Consider the following 25,172-nt stretch of genomic DNA (forward strand, 5'->3'; position numbering starts at 1 on the left):
AGCAAATGTTTCTTCACAGGAAGGAACAGCAGGTAAAACATTCCTCAGGGTATCACAATTGGTCAGAATAAACAAACATATGAGTCTGACAATTCAAAATTCTAAAAAAGTAAAGTTGTAGAAGTATATACTTTTTTCGCAAACTTACTTGTTTTACCATCCTTGTAGGAAGAGGAAGGATTAGAATTAATAAAATTTGCTTGGCAGCAGCTGGATTGACTAAAGCTATAGCTGCTGGGTCAGGTCAGGGACGAGTGCATAAAAATTTGAAACACTGCAGAACTTAGTGCATTTTATCTGCTTTCTTGGTGCTGCAGTCTGACTTTCAGGGTAACCACAGGCTGTGGTAAGCATATACTCTAATGCAGGCAGCACTGGCGGATGGGAGGAAGTTCTAGAAATTCCTGTTGTAACATTTCGTATTATTTTCTGTGGGGCTAAGAAAAATCAGTGTTCTCCCAATCAAAAAACACAGGCACATTCTGGAAATAGTCTCAGAGAAAGAGAATCCTTGACAGGGAGATTCAGATAACATGCTCTCTTCTCAGTCTGAATCAGAATTCTGAGCTGAAAAACCTTTGCCTGTCACATCTTATTCTTCTCTAGAGTCAGTTTCTTGAATATCTTCAGGAAAAGAAGTATACCTTCTTCTCTTACCAGAAACCATCTGATAATAACAGTCAATAGCCTGCACGGCACCCCGAGCCAGCCATAATAAACTACTCATGTCTAGTGAAACTGGAGCAGGAGAAGATATATGTTTAGTTTTCTGTTTCTTTTTGACTGGAAAATTAAGGCAAACAGCAGTTTTAGTAGTAGCAACAGTTTTCCCGGGGAAAGACACACCATTCTAATTAAGCACCTTCCCTGACCCTTCTCCCAACACCTACAGAAGTGACTTTCCCTTATGCACTAAGGAGACCTCAACAACTGGATGTGGCTAGCCCCTGGTCCATAATGGCCGTATGTGCAAAACTGGGAGGATTGGTGGAAAAAGACGAGTGGTCTGAGGATGAAGCTTTGGCCACAACAGAGACACCAACGTACTGTTGAGGCAAATTGCTATCCTGCCATAGTGGCATAGACTGATTAGTTAACCTTTTCTTTTTGTGGCTGGAAGAAGGAACCAGCTTTGGGACTTGTACTTTGATCTGTGGTCAAGCTGATAATGGTGCCTCTTTCCAAAATAAACTAAGCAGGACAAGCCAGTAAAATTTCAAAAGTAATATACATTTTTTTCCCCAACAAAACACAAGAAAAATCAGTCTAATACACTTTACCAGCTCCATGAAGTAATTTAAACAAAGTTTCTCCTCAGAAAAAAATGGTTTTGGAATGTTTAATTATTTCTTTTATACTGCCAAACACAAAAGTGCAATCCCATTTAAAAGTATAGCAAAGTTGTGTGACAGGCCAAAAAAAACACATATTCCTAGCTAAAAAGTACTTTCTCATACAGGAGGGTAAATTCATACATTAAAAAGTAATATGTGGAAGTTTTTTTTCCTCCAAAGGGAACTTATCTGCTCAGCAATGGAACCATGGAGCAATGGAAGCATGGAGCAATGGAAGCATGGCAACCTTTGATCCTTGAGAGCCCGCAGAAGAGCGCTCTCTCTTCAGCAGTAGGAACATGGTGCCCTGAAATTTTGGAAGGTACCCAATGCTTTGGAAGTTGGCTAGCTGTTATATCCTATGCAGGATATAACCCATATTTCTTAGGCTACTGCTGCAGTTATCAATATGATAACACCTGCTGTTTTTTGTGGATAAAACACTGATGCTAAAACACAAAGCTATGTAACCATACAGTTACTGTTAACTCTGAGATAGTCATCATTTTGCATTCAGGGTATATTCATAATAAAATCATGCATCAACAAAAAAAGGAACATTTGTTGCTATTTAGTACATCTTATATTTGTCCACTATTAGTTGCTCTGAGAGAAAAATTCTTAAGTGCTATACTGTCTCATAAAACAAATATTGAGGTTCAAACCACTGACTATTACACTGAACAATGAATTATCTTAATTTCCATTGTTTTTACCACCAAATGTATATGGAAATGTCCATGAAGATCCATAACTGTTATACCTGATGCAGATTGATCAGACTGGGAAAATATGTTGACATTGACTTATCAGTCATTCTGTTGTAACTGTGTGTCTTTGGGCATTCATCCTAGTTCTGAGTGAGCGGCCTGTCTCCTATATATCTTGCTCTGTGTATTTCATGCATTGATTAGATTTTATTTATTTATTAACTGGGAAAGTCTGACTTGGAATGAAGCCAATTTTCAGCGGCAGCCTGGGGAGAAATGCTTTAGATGCATGTCTTTGTAACATAGGAGGAAAGCGGAGCACCCAGGGGAAACCCACATGAATGCAGGGAGGATATGCAAACTCCACACAGAAGGCACCCCGGTCGAGAATCAAACTGGAGAACCTCTTGCTCTGAGGTGACAATGCTACTGCTGCACAACTGCACCGTCCAATAATATAAGATAGATAAACCATATAATTTGACAAGGCTGAGTGAGTCCACTGCAGAGAGGCAGCATTTGGCAGTTGTTCTTTCATGGTCAGAAGGGAGCACTGCAACTTAGACAGGGACACTGGTTTACAGCTATTAGAATTAAACTTCCATTTTCATCCTAGTGGCATTCAGTAATGTGCAAACATCTACATAAGTAAAATAATGCAGTATACATCAGAAGTGTATGGATGAGAACAGTATTTGAAACCTCCTAACCTATTTTCTTCTTTTCCTTGGTATGACTAAATATAAACCGTGTGGTAGCATTTTATCTGCTGTTGCTCAGCAACATAAGATGACATCATTGGAAACCAGATGAACCAAACATCATTGCATCAGTTTATGACCGTATTACTTCCTGTGCATCCTATTTATGACAATTCCTATTGCTAAGTTTAATACTATTAACTGTGCTGTCCATCTCAGAGCAATGAAGAAAGTGTGAGGCTGCATATCTTAGTGGTTGCCATGGTTGCATTTATTTAATGCACAAAAGCTTACTGTATAATGCATAAAAAAATAGCACAACTGCTTGTTGCTGATAAATGTACTCTGCACAGTCTGCTGAATGGTACATTTTGTCCTTCACTATACTGTTACCTAATGTGTGACACTTATTCAGGTACAAGCATCACCTATTTAAAGAGCAATATGACTGAATTACACTGAACAATTTCTCTGTGAATGTGCCAAGATCATATCTTCTGTCTTCACCATACAGAAAAACAGATCTTGTTAAATTTCCTGAACTATCAAAAACTGTATTATTGCACTGGGGACAGACACTTGCTTTAAGCCTGCTGCTTGCTGAGATAGGGTCTGGATCTCAGCAACCATGAACTGGATGGATGGATGGATGGATGGATGGATGGATGGATGGATGGATGGATGGATGGATGGACGGATGGGCTGTGGCTTTGTAAACTGTCAAGAAATGACAAAAAAAAAAAGAATAACTTAGTTTCTTGCAATATTTCTTTCATTCAGTTATTCTCTTGGCTGGACTACGGAAATGCTGAGCTCCACTCAGCCACAACTGACTCCACTACTGCAGGTAGTTACATGCAGCCTTGAATCTGTCTCAGTTGGGGTGTCTGGTACCCTCCCTGATGAAGTTGTGTCTTTCATGGGAAGATATGTGTGCCTGGGAGCTATGGCTGCTGCTTTTAGAGGCACGTATGACCCAACCTCTCTTCTAGTATCATTATATAGGTTATGAAGGTAAAGAAGCATGGACTAAGGACCTTCCCCACCCTGGGCACAGGGTTAGTGATACTTCCCATGTACACCAATTCAACTGGCTTGATAAGCTTTCTGAACTCTTGCCATCACTTGAACCACACATAAACAGCTCATCTCCACCAGTTCCTTCCAGGAACAGGTGTCCAGGTAAAGTCTTACCATTCCTTCTTCCTCCCCTGCCCACTGCAACAAGCACTTGAGCCACTAACTGAATTTGAGTAATCTGAGGGTCAGTCAGGTCTTAATCCCTGGACATCAACACAGCTGGCTAATTATTACTTAATAAGACCTTCCTGAAAACGGCCACAAAGCAGAGAACCACATATATAATGTTTCAGAGACACATACATGCTTGTTTGTGTACGTGTAAAAACAACACTATACCAGGAACCACACAATAACGTCTTTATTAAACAAACAAATAAAATACATAAAAGAGAGGTGAGCGCTTTCGCAACCTTAGTTGCTTCATCAGACATAGATATAAAACATTCTGTTGCTTAAATACTTATACACTCAATTAACTCTCAATTAGTGACATCATGCATTTAAAAATTTAAAGTTATATTCAACCAAGATACAAAGTCAAACTGCTATAAAAGGACAACATAAAAACATATAAGCATAAAAACATGTATAAGCATATGTTAAAACTCTGTATATATCTCATGTATAAATAAGTAGTATAACTATAAATAGTACTAAAATAAAATAATATAATATAATATAATAAAAGTGTATATATGTGTATGTATATGTCTTAAAGACATGTGTATAAAATATGAAATGTGTAAATATGAAGAGAATATAAATATAATAGAATATAAATATAAGAGGTTGTATAAAATGTATGAAAAGATGTTTTAAAAAGTTATTTGTGTGAGAGACGTCTTGCTTTGAGGAAAGGAACTAATGATGTGGACCCATTTAGCCCTGGATATTTATCAGCATTGAGCTTGATAATCCACCTTTGTTCACAACTCTCAGTAAAGTTTTCTATGTCCCCTCCTCTCATATTCCTATAAATACGTTGTAAAACAAAAAACTTAAAAGAATGTGAAGGGTCTGTGTTCATGACATGTTGAGCAAGTGCGTTAGTTTTTTTATTATTTCTAATGTCCCGTAATTGTTCTAGAATTCTGTCCTTCAGATTTCTGTTGGTCTTCCCAACATAAAAAACATGACATTTTTAGCAGAAGCAGTAATACACAACATCTGTGGTCTTACAATCAGCGTATATATAGAAATAGAGTTCAAAATTCCTCATAGGATGAACATATGGATTGGTACTATATATATGTGCACAAGCTGTGCATGACCTACAAGGAAAAGTACGTTGGTGTGTAGAGGCACAGACAGTTTTCTTAGTGTCTTTGTTACGTAAATGTTGTTTAAGTGATAAATTATTCCTAAAACTAAATCTAGGTACATTACCAACAGTTGAATGTAGGCTAGGAATTTCTTGTAGAATATGCCAATGCTTTTAAATGATATCTGTATATTGATTCACATTACTTGTGAACTGAAACACTGCTCTAAAACCAGAGTTTGGTGTACCATTGGTATTGTTGTTGTGAGGACTGTTAGCAACTGATGTTTGAAAATATGGTTTACATCTTGAGTCCCTCATAGACCAAAGCAAAATAAAACCACAGTCAAGGATAATCGGATCAAAAAAATAGCGTACACTCCTTTATTGTCCGCTTTCGTCAACAGACTTCATCAGAATAAAAAACTTCTCTTTAATCAAGGTATATATAACACTACTAATCAAAAATAAATTAAACAATTAACTCAGTTAATTAATTAAAAAAATTTTTAAAAACACAGAATCAAGAAAAAACAGAAATGATGTCAGCATTCTTGTTTACAGACAAACCCCTATATTTTAAAAAACATTTTACATTTATTGTATCATTTAAGCCCGGGTGTACGTCAGATTTCAACTTAATTTGCCAAAGGGTCTCCCGTTGTTCCAAATAATTTTTGAAATCCCCCCCTCTGAGATCAGGATGAACAACCTCTAATACTGAAAATACGAATTTCTTAAAAACAGAACAACTAACTGAATGCCTAAACAATGCATTAGTCCCATCCTTCTGACGAATAGCATAAAGATGCTCCCTAATACGCACTTTTAGGTGCCTGGTGGTCATCCCCACATAAAAAGCAGGACAACCAGAGCATAAACTAATGTAAACAACACCTTTCGTATTGCAATTCACAAATGATGGCACACCTATGATTTTCTGATGGGTAACAATATTAATATACGGACCCTCAGATATATATCGGCACATATTACATTGTTGACAACAATGCATTCCTTTTTTGTCAGTAGGAATGGCAACAAAATTGTTGTCATGAAATTCTAAAATTTTCTTTAAACTGTTATTATTCTTTGATACAAAAAAAGGTTTGTCACCCAGCACTTTATATAAATCCAAATTACCCCTGATAATCCTCCAGTTATTTCTTAATATTTGCTGAATGTGCTGACTATCAAGTGTCATCTCAAGAGCACAAATCAAATTTGTGTCTATGTTTTTGTTAGAAGAAACAATGTCAGAACACAGCTCTGTTTTAACAGTATAATCCAACAATGGCTTATAGTCATTTGTGTGTTTATTTTTAATCTCATTACTAACTTTTAATAAATCAGGTTTAAAATATCCTCTGTCCGTGAACAAATTAATAATAAATTCTAACTCATGAATAAAATCCGCATATTTTGAAGTCATACGACTTGCTCTTATAAATTGCCCTCTAGGAATGTTTTTAACAACATGTCTAGGGTGGTTGCTGGTATAATGCAAATAACTATTGTTAAACATCGCCTTGCGATAAATATGACTGTGTAATCTAGAGTCTTCTAAGTCCCACCAAAGAAGTACGTCTAAAAAATTGACTTTTAATCCAACACAATCTTTGGTGAATCTAAGATAGTTAGACAGTGAATTAATTTCTGAAAGGAATAAGTCAACAGTGTTTAAATCACCTTCAATGATGAAAAACAAATAGTCAACATAACGGCAAAAAAAGGAAATGTTAAATTTCTTGCCTAAATGGGGTAAAAATTCATGCTCCCACCAAGCCATTACCAGGTTAGCATACGCTGGTGCGGCAGGAGACCCCATTGCAACTCCCCTCTTTTGCCTGTAGTAAGTTTTATCAAAAATGAAATAATTGTTCTCTAAGATTATATCCAAAAAACCACAAATGGTGGATATGACGCTTGTTGTAAGTCCATAGTTCTTTTTGGATAAAAGACAACGTACAGCTTCAACACCATCGTAGTGAGGTATACAGGTATACAAAGATACCACATCAATCGTTAACATAATGTGTTTCCGATAGTCAAAAGCTCCACATTGTACGTATGTATTTAACTTACTCAAAAAATGCCAAGAGTCTCTAACATATGAGACTTCTTTTTTCAAACATGGTCCCAATACGGCATCTATAACAAGGGAAATACCTTCAGTTACAGAATGCGGTGAGGAGACAATTGGCCTAATAGGAGGATTCTGTAAACACTTATGAGTTTTTGGAATCCCAAAAATGACACCAATTCTGGGTTGTTGTATAGTACAAAAATCAAAAATCTCATAATCAATGTCACCAGACATGAGAGCGTCATATAAATATGAGTAAATATTTTGTTGTTTCTGCAAAATTTGATGGAAACTAATAATTTCATATTCTTCAGTATTGTTTAAAATTTCAAACATTTTAGCCTTGTATAATTCTTGCTCCATGATAACAGTATTGCCACCTTTATCACTTTTCATAAATCTGAAATTTTTACATAAACTCTTTAAGTTGTAAAGTGCTTTTGTTTCCTCAAAATTTAAGTTTGAATGTATGTGTGGTTTAGTTTTAAACATCTGTTCTAAATCTTGAATGCACAATTCCTCAAACACTCTAATAGTGTGATGTAATAGAGGAGTAAAAGAAGAAGGTTTAACCAAAACTTTGTTTTTAACAGGAATGTCATTCATAATGCAAAATAAATTCAACTTCCTTGTATATTTTTTAATTTCTACAACAGTTTTACTGTAATTAGCTCTAACTCCAGGGACAAAGTTCAATCCGTAACTAAGAATCTTTAACTCAGTGTCACTAAAACAATGGTTACTTAAATTAACCAGACCAAACTTTTCAACAACAAAATCTATGTTTCGTCCCCCGAAGATCCTGAGGCAAGAAAAGTCCGGCTTCTTGTTAAAATAGTCTGTTTGTTGCCGTAATTCTTCTTGTTGAAAAAAACAGACGTAGAACCTTTTGTTGCTACTTTAGAAACAGTCCCCGCTTTATTTTTGACATTACTGTCGTTGTTAGAAGCTATAGAAGCTTCATCTTCAATTATTTCCCCTCGGTCAACACTATTCACAACCTCAGAAGTCAAGTCAACAGTAGAAGATTCACTGCGTTTAATTTCACCAACAGGAGCAAAGGACAATTCTTGCTCAACCCTCCTGTTAGTAAAAACGCGTTGACCTGCAGTGTTAGACTTGGAAGTCACTGAACTATAAGTTCTATTTTTGCCGTAACTTAAATCTTGACCATAGTTACCAAAAAAACGTTGATTGGCAACATTGTTGGTATTATTAGTAGCATTGTACCCCTTGTTAGCAAAATTGTCATAAGCAGTTTGATTCTGATACGAAGCAATGTCCCGCGCTAATTTAGATAGTTTCCGCCCAATGACTTCGTTAGAATGGTTTTCAACTTCAACAAATAATGAATTAAAAAATTCAGTATAAGTGTCACCAGAAAACATTGCTTTTAAACTAGTTTCAGTGCTAGTGATCTCATCCTTAAGTAAACCCATTTTAAAATTATTATTGTCAATGAGTAGTTTAAGTAAACGTAACCGTGCATCATTGAAAAAGGCTACTAAATTTTCAAAAAACGGATGATCAACAAAAACACCGTTGGGACATTTAAAGAATCTTAGTCCCTTAGGGACTATATTTAATTCTATGCAACGTAAAAAATAGCAGTTTTCCAATTCTAAAGAGCGGTACCTTTTAAGGAGCCTTAATAGTAGTTCACGCTTCTTGTTAATGTCAACGCTGTTCACCTTTTGGATGGTTGCCTGAATTACTAAAAGGATTATCCGAGAACTCCAGAAAGTGTTCAACTGAATTGTAGCAAGTACGCCTACTTTTGTTGTCATTCAAGTTAGAGCGTACTTTAGCCAAGCAATCCTCTTTGTCAACACCAACTGTGTTGCCCAGTTCATAGACCAAGCATCGGATATAGTTTTGTCTATTTCATGATTGTGATAACCTCTTTCTAAAAAATCAGCTTTTAAACTCCTTATAGCTAATGTAGCATCATTGTCATTATTATGTAGTCTGAGGGTTCTCTACACCTGTCCTTTCAGTACGTTCCTTTTTTATATACCGGGTTTTACCTGACAGCCATTTTTGCCTGTTATATATTTGTTTGTGTACGTGTTTGTGTGTATATGTGTGTGTGTGTGTGTGTGTGTGTGTGTGTGTGTGCATGTGCATGTGTGTGTCTGTGTGCGTGTGTGCGTGCGTGTGTGCGTGTGTGCGTGTGTGTGTGTGTGTGTGCACCTGTGTGTGCACGTGTGTGTGTGTGTGTGTGTGTGTGTGTGTGTGTGTGTGTGTGTGTGTGTGTCTGTGTGTCTGTGTGTACATGTATGGGTAAGGGGGTATGTATGAGTATGCATGCATAGTGGCATACACAGACAAGAAAAAAACACAAGCAGACACCATACAAGATACTCTCACCATGTTCCAGATGAATAAGACAGTTCACAACTCCTGCTTACCTATGCGGTGAGTAAGGACAAAACTGACATTGTGTTTAAAATTCAATGAACTATTTCTAATATTCAGCAGAATTCCAGACAAGAAAAAAATAATGATAAAGTAATATTATTACATCTCTTTGTGTGAGGAACTGTTTTGAGTTTTTTGCTGAGTTTTAAGTGTTCATGGCACTATGAGCTGCATTGCTTAACATACACTTGTAGGGCATAGCCGTCTTTAAACACCAATGACCCCTGCCATCAGTGGAGGCCCCCTGTTAGTTGGGGGCCCCCAAATACAGCAAGTTTTCTTATCTTGATATTTTGTAGCATCTGTTAAGCCAACAAAAGCTAGAACAGCAATCTTGTATACTAAATAAATCAGGTGGGTAATAATAACTCATGTATATCTTCTTTAAAATTCAAAGATATCCCTGGTAATAGTAACAGTGTTTTATCAAGCAACAGGTGTCACAATTGCATGAAATATTTTACCACTAATGTAGTGCCTCTGGCTTTGTTAAACCCTGCTGGTGGATATTCTTTCCTATTAAACTAACACCATAGCCAGCCTTAGGTACCTGTAATACCCATGGCTGCAGGCCCCCCTCTTAATTATCCTTGAATGTGTTGGGGTCCCACAAAAGCTTCTGCTGTTTGGGAAAAATGAGGAGAAAAAATGTATTAATTTCCTGATTATGGTTTTTAACCTGAACAGGGCTGTGATATGACCCTGTTAGGAAAAAGCTGATAATGAACATGAACAAGGTAAGCAGTATAGAAATTAGCAGCCTAGGGTGACTGATCTCAATGCACAGCTTGGATTTTAAGAAGAGCTGATGCATCTGATCTTCAGGATGGTTTTCTTTTTCAGGGAGTTTACAGAAACTGGCAGGACACTAGATGCTATAACTCTCAACTTCTTTGGTGAAGAATTCTCACAGTACCAAACTGATAGCAGAATAAAGGCTCAAAATAAGAAATGTGTTTTCAGTACTGCTATAATTCACTTAAAATGTTAATATAATAACACATTTTGCATCAACGTGCATTTTTGTAACAATAAGAATTATAAAACTCTGATGTCTTGATTAATTGACTGTCTTTAATCCTGAATAATTTACCAGCAAATCAACTTTTTAAGAAGGACAGACCAAAATTATGGGGCAAAGTCAAGAGTCTGTGAAGTCAGGATCAATGAAAGGTGTACATTGCTCCTCAATGAAGTAAATAAAAGTGACTTACCCCTACTAAAGGGCTGCCGCTGATCTGGTGTGGCACTACCAGAGTTGCACAATAAATTGTTATTTGTTGAAATAAGGGCAAAAACAGTATTGCTATGGCTTGTGTATGTGTGTATATGTTAACGTGTGTGTGTGTGTGTGTGTGTGTGTGTGTGTGTGTGTGTGTGTGTGTGTGTGTGTGTGTGTGTGTGTGTGTGTGTGTGTGTGTGTGTGAGTTTGAGTATGTATGTGAGAGCATGTGTGTGTGTGTGTGTGTGTGTGTGTGTGTGTGTGTGTGTGTGTGTGAGTTTGAGTGTGTATGTGAGAGCATATGTGTGTGTGTGTGTGTGTGTGTGTGTGTGTGTGTGTGTGTGTGTGTGTGTGTGTATCTGTGAGTTTGTGTATATGTGAGAGCATATGTGTGTGTGTGTGTGTGTGTGTATGTGAGTCACTGAATATACGTGTGTGTGTGTGTGTGTGTGTGTGTGTGTGTGTGTGTGTGTGTGTGTGTGTGTGTGTGTGTGTGTTTGAGTGTGTATGTGAGAGCATGTGTGTGTTTGTGTGTATGTGAGAGCATATGTGTGTGTGTGTGTGTGTGTGTGTGACTTTGAGTGTATATGTGAGAGCATGTGTGTGTGCGTGTGTGTGTGAGTTTGAGTGTGTATGTTAGAGCATGTGTGTGTGTGTGTGTGTGTGTGTGTGTGTGTGTGTGTGTGTGCGCTAAAATTATCACAGATTTTTATCTGTGCACACACCTAGTAATGCCAGGACACATACATTGTTCTGGGCAAAAGTAAAAAATACAGCTAAGAAGTAATTATATTTCAAAAGTAAGGCATAAAATATATTATAGAACATTCAGATGTTTAGAACTTCTAGGATTATGATAGCCTTCGCTCACCAGATTTTATAAATGGATACAGGGAGCCCCTCAATCATGCGTGACTGTGTGTGTGTGTGTGTGTGGGGGGGTGCTGACAAAACCTATTGCTAGCTGGGAGCAAATGAGGAAGATAAAATACATTCTTTTTTATTCTGCTCTTTAACCTGAAAAAGGCTGTGATATGACCTTGTTAGGATAAAGCTGATAATGCTCTATGCTCTCAACTGCACCCTTTCTAAAAGTAGCCCTGCTCAGATGTATGTGTGCAGAAAGTTGTTGCAGGTTATGTAGGGGGAGTGGCTGGTTATTGTCTGATTATTACTTCTTTAATTGTCATCACAGCGAAACCATAAATGTGTGCACAGTGGTTATTATAGCTTGTATATGAGCTGAGGACAGTGTGGTTATTGTTTCTTTTACAGGTTCATAGGTGTATATTTGCATAATGACCACTCAGGCCCTCATAAGCCTAGCCATGCAACCCAAATGTGACCCACACATTTGATTTATATAGGGGGTGATTTAATGACTGCTTTTGTCCATCAGAGACATAGGTACCAGACCACGGGTACCAGACCACGGGTAAATTTCTGATTACCCATCCATTGGTCTATAGGGATAGGGAGGAAGTCTGCTACAAATGGATGGGTAGCCCTTTCCCAAGAATGGGAATTCTCTGAGAAACATGCCTGTCTCTCCAACATGTCCTATTTATATTGCAAGCAAACTGTGGGTATTTTAATCTACTGGTACTGATGTTCTCTGTTTTGCACATGTGCCAAATATTCATCAAAACAGGGTCCAGAGATGCCTTGTATGCCAGGCAAAGATCACCTCAGAAGTCTGTATCATACTGATTTTAAAGGGACAGGGCTTTGGGGTGATCAGTGTAGGATATTGAGTTTACTCCCTGTATTCTTTTTGTAAGGAATGTTCTAGTTGCTACATGTTTCTGGTCAGATATATACCAAAGGGGGTTTACTTTCCTCACAGACCTCAGAAGTGTACAAAAAAGGTTACTATAGCCTGCGTAGGGGAAGTGCACTGTCTAAGAGCAACAACGTGGAATACATTGCTATGATCATTTTTTTCATTGTCCTCACAATCACACATCAGGCAGATATACTTGTGGCTGCCTTTGGGGGTTAGGAGTCAAGAGTGAGGAGGCATGCTAGGTGTATAAATGCCAGCGATCACTTGAAAAACATGACTGCAGCAATTTGGACATTTGCTTTCATCCCAATTTGACACCAGCAGGATGCATAGGAAGTGACTGTCTTTTTTTTGGGGGGGGGCAGGCAGTAATCCCAGAGAGGTCCCATGCATTTTCACAACAATTGTCTTGTTAGTTTATTGTGAGCTACTATTTTGTCAGCTTTGAGCATCATGCCTTGCGCACAACTTATTTCTTCATTGAAAGCAAAAAAAAAAGAAAAGACAATACTGAAATTCTTTTTTTATCCATGATTTTTTTAGGCCACTGTTAGATTAAAAGGCTGGAAAACTCTCTAAAATGGATCCTAAAGCATCTATAACCCCTATGGCTTCTGGGGGCACTGGCCTAATTGAGTTTTTCCTAAATGGGTATATCTCTGCTGTCTTGCTTAGGACAGGTGTATTGAAATAATACAAGGAAAACTAAAGCTGAACAGCAACAATTAATTTCTTTCCTTAATCATAATTTATGTTCATGCCATCACTGGATGAAAAGTTTATGTGAAAGGAAAAAAATACAGCTTTAAAATGAACTTCAGAGGGTATAGAAAGTTATGGCTTCTTGAGAAAGCTAAAAAGTAAGGCAAAATATGAGAAACAGAAGAAAAATGTAATGTGGATGGTATGGGGAGCACTGATGGATGAGTGTGTAGGGGCTGAAACAGTAGCCAGTGTCTAGGGCACCATTTTACCTAAGGCTAACCCTATAAGTTGTGGTAATGTATCATTGTTGGAACTCAATCCCAGTAACTGTAAATGTCCCTTTGTGAGATGGGCCAACACAGTGTGTTACACGGGCCTGTCGTAGTGTAAGAGCACTATAGTTGCAGCTTAGCCTGTGAGTACTACTCCTAAATGTTCGCAGCATAAAGTAAAAGGTTGGCTAAGAGGAGTGGCAGCCACAGGGTGGAAGTGATTAGGGGCCCCAAATTTGACATTTGCTATGGAATCCCAAAATACTAACACTGGCCCTGGTAGGGGTATATGTAATCATGGGTGTTTTGTCATTTGTGTAACTCGTAATGGGGCTTGAAATAGAGCTATTCTTACCTAACAGTCTATTTGATTTCTTCGCTTCATCACATGATGAGGGGAAAGAAATTGCAAGTATGGAGTGTAATTTTCTGATAGGTTTTATGCACTTTTTTTCCTGTGTTATACTGTAGTTATGAAATGTTTCCTCCAGATGTATATTGGGGGCTGTGAGTTACACTGTTTCATCCATGTATAGTCACTCTTCTTGTGTTTTTAACATGAATTTCTAAATGATTTTAAGTTATTCTTTCTGATTGAATATTGCTGTTACGTAACTGGATTTTCTGCCTGCAGTGTTGCTACTATCAAATGCTTTATATTTAGGGAATGGGGGTACAGTTAGTTGAGAGGGGCACAGGGGCATTGTTGCTAGTGTTGTTGCTGGTATTCCAGTTAGGAATTGACTGGAGTCTACAGTTCCTCCCTTTAACCATATGGATTTTGCCAAGTGCCCTGGTTTCTTCCAAAGCTCAGACATGCTGTAGATAAGTCTGTGATTCTCCACACTGCCCACAGACGTGCCTGCTGTGTGACTGAGTGGATGTGTCTGTGTCTGAGTGGGTGTGTCCTTGCGTACTTCCTATGACTGTTCTGAGTGGGTGTGTCCTTGCGTACTTCCTATGACTGTTCTGAGTGGGTGTGTCCTTGCGTACTTCCTATGACTGTTCTGAGTGGGGGTGTCCTTGCGTACTTCCTGTGACTTACTGGTGTTTTATTCGGGAGCAGATAATGGGATAATTGTACATCGTTACCCTGACCAGAGAATGAACACTCTCCAGGAGGGAGTTAATGCAGAGGTGATTTCAGCAAAAAAACAAAAAATAACAAAATCTGTTGCTTCACAGCAGCATAATAAGTTGCTATGAAACACAGGCAGACAGACACACAGATAAAAAGTAATTGACCACCACCATTGTTTTACACTTGCTAAATGTAGCTTTGCTGTTTAGAAAGCATAAAAAAGTTAAAAGACAAAAATAACAGATACAACAGTTTACCATTTTACTTCCTCCTTACAAAAAAACATTATTTTATTTTTATTTTTATTTTATTTATTTTACATTTGTTGACCGGGCTAGTCTGGCTGGATACATGTCCATTTTCAGCAGAGGCCGAGGGAAAAAACTCCACTAAATACTAACATTACATTACATAAACAAATTACTAAAAAAAAGCAAAAAATTGAGTCATATTAACCCAAGGAATGAATGATCATTTCAAAAGAAGAAACAAGTTCCAAAAATTATGAAAAATGGGAAGGAATTTCATGCATGTCTTGAGTCTGACTGAGTGAGTTAGAGTGTGAGTGTGTGTGTGTGTGTGTGTGTGTGTGTGTGTGTGTGTGTGTGTGTGTGTGTGTATTTATGTTTGTGTTTCTGTGTAAATTGCTTACATAACATATTTTGGATGTAAAATACTTCCCACAACAACAATTACGTATGCTACTGTAAATTCAAGACATTAGGTGGTGGAAGTATTTTGCATCAAAATTTTAGAAAAGTTTATAGCAATAAAAAAATATATATAAAACAATTAAACAACATTATCTCTAGCAATGCCCACCCTGTCACGCAGTATTCCTTGTTTAGTTTCTCTAATGTGCGCCAGAAAAGGATGTGATGCTCGCTCATCCCTAAAATGAAAGTGGGTAATTAGAAAATTTGAGGTATGGCTAGGGTAACTTTGGCATTACTAGTTTGTATCATTATTTAGTTTCATGGGAGTTTTGAGGCACTAAACCTCATTACATCACAGGGTAAATCCAGCATTACTCCAGATTTAGCTAAATATTTTTGTATCATGCAATTCTTTTTATATGTGTGGTTTACTTTGTGTGTTTGTGTGTGGGAGAGGTACCCTTTCTGTGTGTGTGTGTGTGTGTGTGTGTGTGTGTGTGTGTGTGTGTGTGTGTGTGTGTGTGTGTGTGTGTGTGCATGCATGTGTGTGCGTGTGTATATGCCTCGTTTTTGTTCTTTAAAGAAAAGGAGTCTCATTACTTGCTTGCTAGCCTGTTGTACAACAGCACAAGTGTGGCTGGATTGCAATTTATGAGCAATTAAAAGTGAGAAAGAATACAGTGGGGAAAAATAATTCTTATTTTATGTTCTAATTTGAATATGTAGGCATTTTGTATTGCTAGATATTTTTAGATGTGTCTCGGGAACAAATCAGTTTAGTCTGCATTGTGCTTTGTTGAGTTATACAGCCTGTTTTGACAGGCATATTTACATTTCTTGTGGGAAACGGGTGAGTTTATTTTTTGCACAGCTGTTTACATGATAAAGAATGGATACTGCGTTTGTTGCTGGTTTCAGAATGGCAGTTAGTAAGGGAGCAGAATCATATCCTTTACTCCAATGAATTACTTACTCAAAACTCTTGTGATTGCTACCACCTTTTCTTCAGGTAATAATAAATGCAACACAGGTCCATTTCACCTAAGCAGATTCCTTTATTTTCATGGGTTGATCACAGTTGTTATAAAACAGGAATTGAACAACTTTTCAGTGTCATATTAATAGCGGCTGCATAATTTGGATCACTGTTTCTAAGTTTTGGCCAGTAATGTTATAATTCACCTAACAACAGCTGGCTTAGATTAGTGTGGTTACACACTGGAAGACATGTTTTTATCGGGTCTACTTTATTCTATCGAAAGCTGAAAAGGGCGAATACAAATAGTATGACACATAAAGAGCAAACCGCAAATACGTCGAACGTACTAAACTATGAAATTTAAAACCTGGAACCGTCATAGTCGGCCAACCCACCGCCCGCAACACACTACCTATCCAAACACAATTAAAAAAAGACATACATACACTAACCAAAACCCTACTTCTAACCCTAAATTAAACCAGCAAAACCCTACTGCTAACCCTACACTAAACCCCACATACACAACTATATATACACTATCCTTAACCCCCTCCCTAACCCTAAGGTCTGTAACTGCCGCACACTTCCCCTATGGAGCTATACCCAAACAAACTAAATATTCCACACACATACACTTAACAAAACCCTATACTAAATCTTACACACATTACCTACCTATTCACTTACCTTAACCTGCACCCTAACCCTAAGGTCCATAACTATTGCACACTTACCTTACGGAGCTATACCGCAGATGGGCCAACTATGACGATTCGACACTTCTCTTTTTGCGGTTTCGTTTGACGTATTCGTGGTTCGCTCTTTATGTGTCGAGCTATTTGTGTTCACCTTTTTCAGCTTTCGACAGAATAAAGTAGACTCATTTTTATCAGATTCCTCCTTATTTCTCATGAATGCACTGAGGAGTATGACAAAAAAAAGAGACTATGTCAGTCTTATCCGTTATATTTGTATGCTGCAATCGTGACTACTTGCTGTTTTTGGTGGGAGGAGGGGGCAGGGTCTATTACAGGAGCTCCACATGTTGGATTAGCAGAAAAAGTCCTTTATAATATTACTGCTGTTTTTGTAATTTGATTATATGACACACTGCACTTTTAGACCATTAGTTTGCTTTTTTATTGTTTGGTTATATAGATGGTCCATGGTTATTTATTTTTTTGAATTAATTGTATTTCTGTTAAACTCAGGAAATAGTTAAACTGCGGGCAACCTGTGGCAGTAAGTGCAATCAGCAAAGTGTATTATAATTACACTTGTCGTTTCCCCCACCATGCTATAGCTGTATCATGTGGTGCATAAATGTGGTATATCTACAGGAAAGAAATACAGCCATGTAATACTGCTGGCAACAGTATTTTGTTAGAGGATGTCAGTGAATGTAAAACACATTTCTTGTAACAAGACACAAGGGATCTTGCTACTCTCATCTTGCAGGTTATTGTCTTGCTGTTTTACAGCAAGTTGTGGTGTAATAAGCAAATTCTGGTCACTAAGGCCCCTGCAGAAGGAAATATAAGTGACAGCTTGTCATTTATCAAGTCACATTTTACTAGCTTGTTCAGTAAATTATTTAAATGCAGCTGGCCAGGTGATAGATGCTAAGTGGCAATGTTTTCAAATTCTTGAGATCTCACAAGGCTACAGGATGTACAGTACAGTCATTTTCATGTTGTAGCAAGCACTAAATATTCATTGCTGATTTTTTGATTAGTACTTTGCAACCATATATATGTATTTGTAATATACATATATCAGCAAACCTGCATCCTTTATTTTCATAACAATGATATTTTATTTCTATTTATATTGTCATATAATTATAGGACAATTACCTAAAATTAAATGTTTTTCAATCTCATCACATCTAACCTTAAAAATCGACTGTTAATATTCCAACTGTTGCTTTGTAGTATATATATGCTGTTTGCAGATCTGCTGTAAGAAGACAAACAAGGCAGACAAAACACACACACACACACACACACACACACACACACACACACACACACACACACACACACACACACACACACACACACACACACACACACACACACACACACACACACACTGTGTATATGTTGAGTGAATGTGTGTGTACGTGAGTGTGCATGCTCTGACATGTGAATGTTTTCAAGTGTGTGTGGGTTTGAGAGTAAGAGCTTGTGTGTGTGTGTGTGTCTCTGTCTGTCTGTTTGTGACAGAGTGGCAGAAGCAGGAACAAATACTACTTTGCATAGTGCAGGAACTACTGTGAATAGTGATCATAATGCATATAGATGCAGAATCTTTGAGATGATACTGAGGTGTGCGAAACCCACCACTGTCAATAACTGCCATAGTGGCTGCTGGGCAGTTTTCTGTAATAGAAAAAAGACACAATGTCTTTCAATACAGCTATGCCTGGTTTAAATTATACACCTCCCCATCCGCTAACATCAGACTTATTTACTATAATCAAACACAAAGCCAACACAGTGCCATAGGAAGTGCCAGTATCCAAGGTCATTTAACACTTTGCTAGTACTGTAAGAAGTCATTCTTTACAAGTGTCAGCCCCTGGTACAAGGAATCTGCCCCTGAACCAGTTTCTGTATATTAATACCATCCACACTCATAAGTACTATATGGTGGATCACCATGTACATTCCTGACCTACAGTGTCACAAGCCACCTAACAATGCTAATGGACTTCATTGTGCCTTTGTCAGTCCTTGAAAAAAATGCTTGTTCTGAGTTTAGATGTTCTTTCACTGTCCTTCTCACCCATGTGACTCTCCCTCTGAAGACTTGCCACACTACCTATATACTGTCATCAACACTTCCGCATCTTCAGTCACAGGTCTCTCCTCATCCCTAGAATAATGACAAACTTTGACTGTTAGCAGCTAAATGACAAAAGTGCCATGCAGATTTACCTTTGTATTCATTTTTGTGGGATTTCTGTCACCATTTATACAGAATTTGCAGTTAAACTCACTAGCTTCCTGGCATAGAGAGTTGAAAGCCTGACTATACATAGGATGACCCAGGTTTGATTAGGATCTGGAAGATCTGGCTAGTTTACATATAGATGTGATTGAGAGATACCAGCATCCTGCCCTGGGGGTTCCACTGCTGCTAAAGGAGCAACACATCAGATGAGTGCTACTGCTGCTACACAAAGGGCAGAGCCTGAAGATGCAAACCATCCATGTGACTCAACATCTTGTCTAATACTCTGGTGTTTCATCAAAGAGAAATAAAGCTACAACATGGGACACTTGTATTCTTATTTATTTTTTTTTATTTTTATTTTACATTTGTTGACCAAGATAGTCCAACTGGATACATGTCCATTTTTAGTGGAGGCCTGGGGAAAAAAGCTCCAAGATAATAATTCACATTGAACATTTAGTAAATGCTAGTTTCAAGCAGATTACAGTCATAAGCAAAACCAGCATTTAGCACATATAGTACTAACTTATTATAAAACACTTTACAAAACATAACATTATTTTCAAAATTAAACATACATAACCTTACATTCAGGTTTAAGACACACTGAGCAGGAGTTATACAACTGACCCTTCCTGAAATGGAGTGGTAGAAAAAAGTTAGAAGTAGTTGAAGGTAAGGCAACTAAGAAATAGAAAGGTTACTAGTCGGGGTTAGTGCAAGGACATAACCAATGAGTTTTGAAGTATTTCTTGAGTTTGTTTTTGAACTGAGTTAGTGACGGTTCTAGGGTCAAGTCAGCTGGGAGTCTGTTCCATATTTTTCCAACAGAGTTGGGACAGAGAGTCCCCAGCTGAATAGTTGGATTTGTATGTTTGAACTAGGAGTCTAGTGGATGATTGCAGTGGCCGGGTGCTGGTGTAGGGGCTGATAATATTTCTTAGCGCAGGTGTATTTTCTGGTTGGTAAAGGACTTTATGTGCCACTATTAGCTGGTTGTACTGCAGTAGTCTTGGCAGTTCAAGCCATCCTAGGCAATTTAGGTTGTGACAGTGGTGTGTCCGGTAGGCTGTGCCAGTAGCAAATCTGGCAATGTGGTTATAGCAAGATGATAGTTTATTAAGATCTGTTTTGTTTAAGTTGGAGAATAGAGGTGAGGTGTAGAGAAGAGTTGATAGCAGATGGGAACAGGCAATTGCAATTCTAGCAAGTGGGGTAAGGAAAGGTTTGATTCTGTAAAGAGAGCCAAGTATTTTATTAATGGTTTTGATACTTTGATTGATATGTTCATCAAACTTCAGGTTGTTATCAACTATGACACCCAGTAGTTTACTTTGGGCTTCTGGGGAGATGATAGGGCCATTGTTAGCAGTTATGCTGAAGGATGGTAGGGGGGTCCTGCATGTGGGGGAGAAGAGAAGAAACATAGTTTTGTTGGGGTTTAGGATTAGTTTTTGATTGGAGAGCCATTTTTCCACTGTATGGAAGGTATTTTTATTATTATTTAGTATTATTTATTATTTATTTAGTATTATTATTTAGTATTTTTATTGAAGGTATTCTTGAGAATAATCATATTTAAAAATTGTCAAAAGAAGGCTAGGAACATGTTTCTGCATTGTGACTGTAGCCCAGAGACTTTTCAGAGTTGTGCAAAGAGGATGCACACTTCATTGTGATAGTATATGGATTACTTGCAATATATAAGCACATGGATAACATTTCTTTGCCCATCTCAGGCTGTATTCTGTTGGCATTACATGGGAAGTAATATACATAGTGAATATACAAATATAAGCTTGTTGTTTGCATAACATTCCAGATCTCTCCCAGCTTTTCGCGGTGAGAGGTTTTAAAAGGTGAATGAACTAAGTGCTTAAATGATGGTTTTAGGAGTTGCAGGATGGTATTCATAGTTTCATGCTTCACAGATGTCAGTAGTTCCACTCTGTCTATATATGTAAATAAACAAAACATAAAGAAGTGGCAGTGGTTTTAGAACGTCGCAGCACAGTGACACCATCCCTACAGCAGTTTCTGACATCTGAAATGGTGTAAAAGAAGAAGAAATTGGTGTAGGTGTGGGTGGAATAATCTATATGTATGTATTAAAGTCACAGATAGTGTTATGCATTTTTGGCAGACTTGGGCAGAAGTGTGCAGATCTTTTGATAATTTCCAAGAAAACCTGTGCTGAACTAAACTGAGCTCTGCTGGCCTACAGTTTACCCAAACTGCTTTGAAGTTTTTTTTTTTTTTCTGACTGTAAAGAGTGTCCTTATATGGACATCCTATTTTGACTTTTGTAAAGGTTGGATAAGGGGAGAGAGGAAACCAAGGAAATGTAAAAGGAGCACATTAAGGGAGTTATACTAGAAGTGGTGGGAGAAGATGGGATAGACCTCCATTTTTAAGGACAGAGGGTGTAGGAGAGAAGGTTAAGAAAGAGTTAAGGATATTTTCCAAAAAAAGAAAACAAAAAGAAAAGAAAACAGGACACAGAAAAAAGCAACAGACAGGAGCCCAATGATGAGTTGACAATGTGGAGTGAGATAAGACATACAGATGACAGACAGATACAAAGGGAGGATGAGGAGATTTGGAATGCAACCTCCATTCCAGTCTGGAGAACCCAAACCATTCCCCTCCCTTGATGGACCTGGGAGATGATGCTGATAGTGTGGGGATCAAGGCCTTAGGTGGCTCAATGACTGCAGCCTGGCTAGGTCAGCAAAACTTGTACCAGCTGTTGAAGAGATTTAAATGGGTATCACCATCCCTCCATAGCCTGCGTAACCACAGCCACAACCAGGTCCTGAAACTCACTGTGGTGGCTTACATGCTACCACTTCAGGTGGTCCCACAGGAGTGGAGCCACCACCCCACCCTGTGAAAAATCACTGGGTGTCAGGGGGAGTGGAGGTGGTGATCTTTCCTTCACTTGGGAGTTTGCAGCTGAACTGGCCTAGGTACTGCTGAACCTGCAGAGAAAGTAACATAAATGAGAAAGATAAGAGAGAAGGAGAGAGAAAAATGGAGATAACAGATGGACCCAAAATGCTAACAGGCAAAGGCTTTTAATAACAGAAAATCAAACATTTCATTCTTGAATATGAATGTGTCATTGAGCAATACTGCATATCTTGCAGATACTAATGAAATTACTGAATCCTGATGAATGTTTCTTGATGTTCATTGGGATTTCTGCTTCTTGTTTTTTTTTAAACACTTTTATTGAATTTTAGATGTGAAATAATAACTGCTTTAAGTTCTTCAGTGCTATATAAGTAATCTTCAGTCAAGCATAGCAGCAGTAAACATTGACAAGTACTGTTTCAGTTACAGATAATACATTCCATACCATAGAAGTCAGTATTGGCATAGTACATTTTCTTCCACTTCACTAATTTGGCGTAATACATTTCCATAAACCCCACTGTTCGTATGCACTATGTACCGATGCTGTGACTATGATAATCTGACAACTTTGTGTTACTTCATTAATCACTATTACCATATTTCCATATTTTAATCTTATGTAACTTTTTCTATTATTTTATTCTCTTGGGTATTTTTAAACTTAAGAGGTCATTGCACCAACCGGGCCACTCTCTGCTGTTGCTGTTCCTGTTGTTAGCAATTTCCCCCAGGGACAGCTGAGACATAAAAAAAAAGAAAACAGAAGAAGAAAGTTGCTTACTCATCTCATGTGTGTGCATTCTGGCTGGAAGCAGTGTAACATATCCTTCTTCTGTTATCTTTAATAGTAAAGGTTAAGGTATGGCACCATATTCCACCCCAGTTCTCCTTCATTTTCTGCAACACTCCATTGTCTTGTTCTGAGGAAATGCTGCAGGATGTTACACTGTAAATGCATGAGTGGGCCATTGGGAAGTAGTTATTGTAAAACAAAGTCTGTTATGTTATGAAGGCATCCGTCCTGGAGAAATAATACTGCGTTGCATGCCTTTGCTACAAAAAGGGTATGGTGTTCTTGATGTGTTTTTAAACATGGTGGGTTTTGAGCTGACCACCCTTACTGTAAATTTAACTCTGAAAGCTCCTCCCACTCTCATCTCATCTGCGCATTCTACTGGTCTCTGAATGATCAGACTGGGAAGGACCTCCCCTTAGGCTCTTAAAGCTTTAGACAGCCTTTGTTTCATCGCATCCCACTCTCTTAGTACACACTGCAGTATTTAGAGTATTAATCCCTTTTGCCATTTTAATTCTAAAATCTGTAACATCTAGGAAAAGATTACCAATTACTGGAGAGACCCCAGAAACTGCTTCTCAGAAACCAGCTTGGGAATAGTGCCTGTGCTTTGCTCCCAGTGAGAGAAGTAGCAGAAGGGCATTATTTCCTAGCCTTTTTAGGGATTACCAAGAAACAGAAAGTCTTAAAATTGCTTCCTAGGTGCCACTTTGGAATTAATGTTGCTTCTTACTTCTGATGAGAGAAGGGGCAGAAGGGCATAATGTTGTTCTACTTCTGATGAGAGAAGGGGCATAAGGGCATAATGTTGTTCTCTACTTCTGATGAGAGAAGGGGCATAAGGGCATAATGTTGTTCTCTTCTTCAGATGAGAGAAGGGGCAGAAGGGCATAATGTTGTTCTACTTCTGATGAGAGAAGGGGCATAAGGGCATAATGTTGTTCTCTACTTCTGATGAGAGAAGGGGCAGAAGGGCATAATGTTGTTCTCAACTTCTGATGAGAGAAGGGGCATAAGGGCATAATGTTGTTTTCTACTTCTGATGAGAGAAGGGGCAGAAGGGCATAATGTTGTTCTCAACTTCTGATGAGAGAAGGGGCATAAGGGCATAATGTTGTTTTCTACTTCTGATGAGAGAAGGGGCAGAAGGGCATAATGTTGTTCTCTACTTCTGATGAGAGAAGGGGCATAAGGGCATAATGTTGTTCTCTACTTCTGATAAGAGAAGTGCCAGAAGGGCATAATGTTGTTCTCTACTTCTAATGAGAGAAGGGGCAGAATGGTATTGATTCCTGCTGGTCTCTGACTGGGCAGTGTGTTTAGGACTTCATGAGTAGTCTGAGCACAATTTTGGTTAGAAACTATTCAGTGCCTTTGTGCAGCTTGACTGCCTGCCAAATGCTACAGTTTCTATCTAGGGTATCTACAAAGAGAAGAGTATAGCAAGTGTAATGAACACAATAACAATTGAGTTAATACTACTTCTCAGGAAGCAACTTGAGATTCATTTTTGGTGAGGAAAAGGAGACATGGTAAATGAAAATACAAGTCTGTATACTTATAAAGGTATATTTCTTTTGTGCATTTAACATTTCTCTATTAGTGGTCTTATGTTATTTTTTTAATATTTTTTTAACTCCAGACCCTTAGTGGTAACACATACTTTTTTTATATGGAAGCCAGTATTATTGCATACATCCAGCATCTGCGATTCTTATTACATATCCAGTGGTACTGTATGCTGTAGGAGTGTTCTTTTACCTGACAATGATTGTGGCACCAATACTAAGATCACATCACAAATCCTAACAATACAAAAATGGGGCACCCTCTTAGTCAGGTGCAATTTCTCAGATGTGGAATTATGTAAATTAAACCATCTCATGCCATAAAAGCACATAAAAGTGCAGCCTTAATAGTGAATGTACAAAATGAAATCATGATAAAAACGTTATATCAGTGGGGTGAAGTGAGGAGCAGACAGAATCTTAACATATTTTAGCACAGCTTATGAAGATTGTATTAACCAGTAAAATAACAAACTGTACATTTATGTAAGATGTACTCTGAAGCTGTAGCTGCAGAATCCTCTAGAATAAAGTGCTGTGGTGTGTGTTTGTGTGTGCAGAGATAATTTGTATACAAACATTGAGAATGTGTGTTGTGCCCAAGCTGTCATTAGGCATCTGTTCTGAG

This window comes from Protopterus annectens, chromosome 5.part0, assembly GCF_019279795.1.
Source record: "Protopterus annectens isolate FY-2018-M chromosome 5.part0, PAN1.0, whole genome shotgun sequence".
In the NCBI taxonomy this organism is placed as follows: domain Eukaryota; kingdom Metazoa; phylum Chordata; order Ceratodontiformes; family Protopteridae; genus Protopterus; species Protopterus annectens.